Source organism: Alligator sinensis, unplaced genomic scaffold, assembly GCF_000455745.1.
Source record: "Alligator sinensis unplaced genomic scaffold, ASM45574v1 scaffold835_1, whole genome shotgun sequence".
NCBI classification, from domain to species: Eukaryota; Metazoa; Chordata; order Crocodylia; family Alligatoridae; genus Alligator; species Alligator sinensis.
Genome location: NW_005843311.1, coordinates 167,657 through 174,627, shown reverse-complemented (window position 1 = coordinate 174,627; position 6,971 = coordinate 167,657).

Sequence of the window (6,971 nt, the reverse complement as noted above, 5' to 3'; positions counted from 1 at the left end):
CAGGAATGGAAACTAGCTGAAGTCTGAGTCTTATAAAACATCTAAAAAGAGCCTATGCTAAAAAAAATGTTGACAAAGATACTTTTGTTATTAGAAGTTTAATATTAACTTGGTATGGCTAGTTTTCATCTAATGCAGAATATACTAAAAAAGCCTACAGTAGAACTGCATAGCATGGAGTAGTCTTAGTTAGTGTAAGCTCTGGAAACAGAAAATTAGCTAGCACACACTAAGGAGAAGTATCATAAGTCTCCACATAAAATTCATCTAGAGACTCTGGATTTTACATGAGCATTGAAATCTGTTTGTTCCTGACTTGCATGCTGCTGAAAATATGACCCATTGTACCTGATCCTATTCCACCTAGTAGGTACCTACTTTGACTTAGATACATAAGTGAGATCCTATTATCCTATTCCACCCTTCTCAAGTCCCTGAAAAAAAAACACCTACTTTTGTGACATATCCCCCTCTCAGCTTGAGGACTATGTGATGAAAGGCAAAGAGTTGGAGGAAGATCCTTTTTATAACTGTTCTTCAGTACGTCAGACAGGGTAGAATAGGTTCATATCTGACTGCACAAGTCCACTAAGGTGCTGATTAGGTGGAATAGGTTTTAGCCATAATTTATAATATACCCTAAAGCAACATCAGTGGTGCTCCATCTCCAGCCTGGGGGTTGAATCCAGCACACAGAGCTATGTCATCTAGCTCACACATCCTGAAGTTTGGTGGTGACAGAGCTGTGGGCAGTGTTAATTAAGCTGTGACAATAAATGTTGTAACTGCTTCTTTGCCACCAAATTTCTAGTCCTCTGGAAAGCCCTGTGGGCTGAATGACATGGCCCCATGGTCTGGATTCAGTGTGCAGGCCAGGCCAGTGTGTATAGAACTACAGGCTAACCCCATGTACCAACCCTATACTAGATCTGGCCTGAAAGCTGACCCTGGCCATGGGCTCTGGCGCTGCACCAATCAGCCATGCCACATAGCTGAAAGGCTGCACAACACTGCCTTACATTAATGTATGGAAGACATTGCCCTGGGGAATTAAAAAAAAGGGGCTAAGAGGCTAAAATAAATGTATGTAAACCAAATATTTTGAAAACATGACAAAATATACCATTTTTACTCTTTTTGTTTCCTGAAGAATTGTTTCTTTTGCAAGCTGGTTCCGATATTCCCCATGTAACAAAGATTCGTGGCATGTTGTAGCCTATTAGCAGAAACAAACACCTGGTATGCACATCTGTATGTTATAGGGCTTGCATTGAAGAGGATTTTAGCAGATTCCTTTGTAGGGATATTTGATTTTTTTTTCCCTTTGGTTGAAAATCTGTTAGGAGTTTTTCCCATTGGCTAGTAAAGAAAAAAAAGCAAATCTGATATAAAATATGGCAATGAAGTAGCTCAAGATATAGTTCCATTTCCTACTGGAATAGCTCATTATTTTTCCCCCAGTCATTTTCTCTCTTCTTTTGAGTGAGAACATTTCTCCCTCTGGGGAAAGAATTATTTGTAATACTGAAAATAAGGAAACCTGATTTACAGTATGTTGTATGTGTACTTTATCAGTGACATTAAATAGCAGGTTCAATTTAGGCTTTTGACAGTGAAGTGGTTAATTTCCATTGCATCCTTTGTTTATAGCATTTCTTTGCTCTAACTTACAACAAAGAAACATTAAAGTTTTACTTTAGAATATGAGAAGAGTAGTTTTACTCATGACTGATCTTTCCAGCTACATGGAAAAGCAAAACAGAAGCAAGGGTCAAAAACTAAAGTAACTAGCATTGGGTGCTGTCTGATCCTCTTTTTACACAAAGAATAATTCTAGAAAAATGAAACTCACATCTTCCCAAGGAGAGGTTAGTTTTGATCCCAGGGGATGCTAGGGGATACCTGTCAAACATTTATTGGTGACATTTTTGCACAAACATGGTACTCTGCTCCTCAGTAAGACGGTTCTTTTAGTTAGCACAGCAAATTAGCACAAAGGGAATGAAAAAAGTATGACTATATCGGGGATTCTAGGGAAACATTCCCTTTGGAGTTAAATTCTGATCCTTTCAGAAAGAGACAAGGCACTGAATAAATTACTACCGCTATTGGGTCCCAAATATAGTGGCATCAAGTATATTAACTGAAAAATAATAATCATAAAACTGTTTTTAAATGAAACATGCAAATTTGGTTCTGCTTTGTACTTGGTATATTTTATCTGTAACATGGGCATGCAAGTGGTTTGAAGCCTGCATCATCCATCTTCTGCGACCTGCCATGTTACACACATTGTTAACTTCAAAACCTCACTCTACGCTATACAGTACCTTGTGGACGTATTCAGTAAAAACGTCTTTAAAAATCAAATCCTTCTGTGTTTATATGAGCAATTTAATTAACATGCAGACATGAATTTCTGATTCAGAAAGGGGAAATAGGAATGGGAGAAGAGGGAAGGGGAAGGGAAGGGATCCTAGCTTCTAAATTCTGATTTTTGCATATTTTTATGTGTTTTGCTGTGCATCTGCTCTCTCTTCATATTCTAATAGACCAACTTCTTCATTTTATTTTTTTGTGTTCAAAACAGTTTTGCCCTATGAGAAATATTTGTTGGCCTCATTAACTGAAAGATAATCTTAGTTCTCATCTTGATGTGCAAAGAAGGAAATTACTGCATCACAAGACAGGAGTGTAAACAGTATTTAAATACAGGCATGTGCAAGTAGCCCCATACACACACATATCATATATGCATTCAGGGGTGATATCCAGTTCAGGTGAAAAATTATAGAGCCATGTAATGGATCATACATATTTTACTTTGTCACCTGCCATTTACGGCTTAATCTATTGTCTGGGAATGAGATATTTCTCCTTCTGTCTCTGAAAATGTTGCATTTTCTCAAAATCCCACAAAATTATTCCTACCTTAGATTCAGAACAGACAAAATTCAGTCATAGGCCTGTAAAATCTTTTGCATAAGTAATGACTAAATATATATGTCGACAAGAACTTTATGCATTGGATAAAAGGCATCCAACTTGCAGTGCTATATACAGCATTAGTTGTATATCAAGCCTTAAAACTGCATCCTTTTTATGCTTAGAGAATAAGTCATTTTCAAGTGTTTGACATTATATTGATGAGTTTTTCTTTCTCTCTAAGCCCTCCATATTTATCCTGCTTCAAAGATGTGTATAACTAACACACCCATGTCCTTGCTTGCTTCACAAGAGCCTTTGATTCCTCAGAATTTATTCTTATACTTCCTTGCAATCAACTTGCCTTCTTCTCCAACTAAGGTCTGTGGAGAGCACAACAAAGGAGTTAGGGTGCATACAGATGTTTGGTAAGGTTAGAGGGAGGTTAGGTCATATTAAAAAATGACTACCTGATCTAACTTAGTTCAGCTAGGTGTGGACCTCACACTTAGATCCTTAGTTAGGTCCATCTAACTTCAAACTGTACAGAAGTTCAGGACAGCTACAGCTGTTTAAAAATAGCTGACCTAATCTAAGTTAACCCTACCTCCAAGATACACCTAACTTAGATCAGGCTGGCCATTTTTAGCCTGATCTAACCGCCCCAAATTTCTGTACAGGTCCCAGTGCAGCCCCAGGACTGGAAAACCCCACCCACTGGCCCCAGCTCAGGGTCTGAGCTTTTCCTACCCTCTCCTCCTGGCACCAGGCTATTTTCAACACCCCCCTGCCAAAACTCCTTGTTCCACCCCTGGATGGACAACTCCCACCTCCTGTTCATCACATGACATCCTGATTCCACACCTCAGTGCCTGTTTACCCCCCTCAGTTCCCCCAACCCCTCTCCTAGCCTTCCACATCGCAATTTACCTTAGATTGGGTGGCTATTTTTAACTCAATCTAACCTATCCCTAACCTCACTGAATATCAGTACACTGCCTTAGAGCAAACATATGGGTGAAAGTTTTTGACCAAAAATTGAAACAAAACCAAGCACTGAACATATTTTCCTTTTTTTTTTTCTTTCATAATGGAAGTAGTTCTTGACTCTTCAATCACCTAACTTTGGAATTGGCCAAAAGTATTGGTCTGAGCAACTAATTTAATCCTCACATGCCTTTTTTTAAAAATTATAAAACTGCCTGGTATATTATCCAAATGTGTGTATGCATGTATGAATATAAAGTTCCTAGTTTATGATCACCAGCTAGAAGAACCCAAAGAAATGAGAAATAAAGGGTGACATTTGAAGAAGGAAGATTTTCAATGTTTTCTTAACAGAAGTTAGAGAACAGTTTTCTTAAAAGTCCATTGAAATGTAGCTATTCTATCTGTGAATTCTTCCAATACCAAATTTGGAGATTCATTCAATTAAATTATAATATATGGATTTAAATTCTGCTTAAAGTAGAATAGTAAGGGTGCAGACAGAAGTGACAATTTTAGCCTGATCTGGTCACAGAAAGCAGCCCATACCTGTGACCAAACACAAGTGCACAGCTGCAGACAGCTTTAACAATGGCCGTTCAGGTGAAAATCTGACCCTTCATTGCATGATCTATCAGATAAAGACATTAAAAAATGTAGCATCTTTTGTAACTTGTGTCTGTGGAGCTCCCAGCCTGTTGCTATTTTCAGAATGGGAAGAGGGAAAGGGAGCTGAAGGAGTTCAGTCTGCATTTTTTTCAGCCCCCCTGCAGGGTGGGGTGGGTGTATTGGAGCTCCCCTGAGGTGGGAGGGCTCCAGGTCACCCACCCCACCCTTCAAGACCAGCTGGGGATCCCAAGAATGAACTCCGTTCACTGCCTTTCCCCCCTCCCAATCTGGAAACAGCGAGCACTGGCAGAGAGCTATGGCAATTGCTACACATGCCTGGCTGCAGTCTCCCAGCCAGCAGCTAGATTCCCTTCCCCTGGAACCAACAGTGAACTTGTGTTTGGTCTGGGCTAAAGCTGTAACTCAGAATGCTTTGCAGAAAGCCTTCTGAGGTTCAGCTTGGATCTGCACTTCTGTCTGCACCCTGTAATCAAACTTTTAAGACCGAGTAATTCTGTATGCCTCCATCACACACACACACACACACACACACACACACACACACACACAGAAATAAATAAAACAATATAAAATTTGTATAGAAAAGAACAAAAAGTTCACAATGAGCCACATGTTCAACTTTAAAGCTGAACACATAAAGTGCATATACAGATGAAAGCATATAGTAAATACAGTTTTATGCATGCCTCCAAGTACATAGTGTATGTCTATGCCTTCAGAACTTGGCCAAGCATTCTCTAGTTGTACAGGTGCACACATTTTCTGAAAAAAATGGAAATTCATGTTGAAAGTTTGGTGTACATGGTATACAATCCAAATTCTGTCTTTTTACACACACAAAAACTGAGTAACATGTCTGAAACTTCTCACTGAGTGGATGGATAGATGAACAAATTATAGCAAGTTAAAAGTAAAGAGGGACTGGCACTTTTCAGTTTGATAATAATATCATACCTCACTTCTGTTCTTCAGCAAATGAAGGCAAATTGCTTCTGGATATGATAGAGTTAAGCTGTCACAATTTTAGCTTCCATTTACAGAACAGGCACAAAAAACAATTACTGCAGAGCAGCTGGCTCCCTCTTTTAACACAGTATAGTTTGCTCATTTCCACACCCTGAATCAGATTTGACTCTGTATATCATGCAGTACATTCTTTCTCTGTGTATAGGGGTTATATATGTTTTATTTTCACAAGGACTGTTACGATTAACCAGTGAAAAGCAACAATTCAGCTTATCAAATATGATCCTGTTGTAATAAGTATAAAGTGATTTTGAGGACTAAACTGAGTACACAATCTAGATCGAAGATTCAACCCAAATATGTATCTGTGTTTACAACTTTGATAAGCTCTATGATATAATTAGAATTTTCAACAATGAATATTGGCTAAGGTATCAAGTGGAATATGAATCTGGTTGGAAAAGCACAATTGCTGTAAAGATTCCATTAAAAAGGCAAATTTTCTGTACAACTTAAGTAGATCTGCATCACCAAGTAATAAGCCAATGATCACAAAAAATGTGTTTGTGGAACAGCAACTGAGACAGAAGAATATTTCCAAAGAAATGAAGAAATCATGTTTCCTATGAAATAATGTGATTTCAGTGATTTTCAGGACCAAGAGTATATTTTGCCCCACAGAGATGAAATACAGTCATTGTAGGTAGAAATGTTTCTTTCTATTGAATGTGTAAATCAAAAAGTACACTCTATAGTTATGAAATTGTGTGCACACACATTTTGTAAGCATATATAGTCATTCAAGATAGACCTGCTTTGATTAAAAAAATTTCCCAACATTTCTCCAGTGTTCAGGTGAGATCTACCTTTGGTACATAAAACTGTAATGACAAACTACAGTTAATGGAGTTTTTACAGGATGTTCAAAGTGGATTGCCTTTTGGTAAGACACTGCTGCCCAACTTTGGCAGGGCCAGGGGCTGTATACTGTAATGGCCACACGCTACATGGGTGCATCCCATGGGATTCCCTCCCACCACACAGGCTGGGCCAGTAACATGCAATCGCCGCTCCTGCTGCATGGGCTGTACAGGCAATGTATACACTCCCAGGATCCACCCCTTCCCCTCCCCTCTGCTCCGCAGTGGTGGTGGCACACAGACCCATAGGCTCTTCCCTGCTGCAGCAGTGGAAAAGGAAGCTGTCAGGCCCACGGCTTGCATGTTAACTGCTTCCTGCCTACATGTAACCTATGGGATGCCAATTGGACAGCCCTGTTCTAAAATATAAATGATAATTTTCTTTTTTCAGTGAATACATTCTGGTCAGTGCAGTGATAAAATTAAAGCTTGATCTCAGAATAAGTACAATTCCCAAACATCTGGAGCAAAATGCAGGCTGTGTGGTTGTGGGTAAAAAAAAAGGAGACTGTAAAAGTGAAACCTCTTTATTCCAGGTTTTTT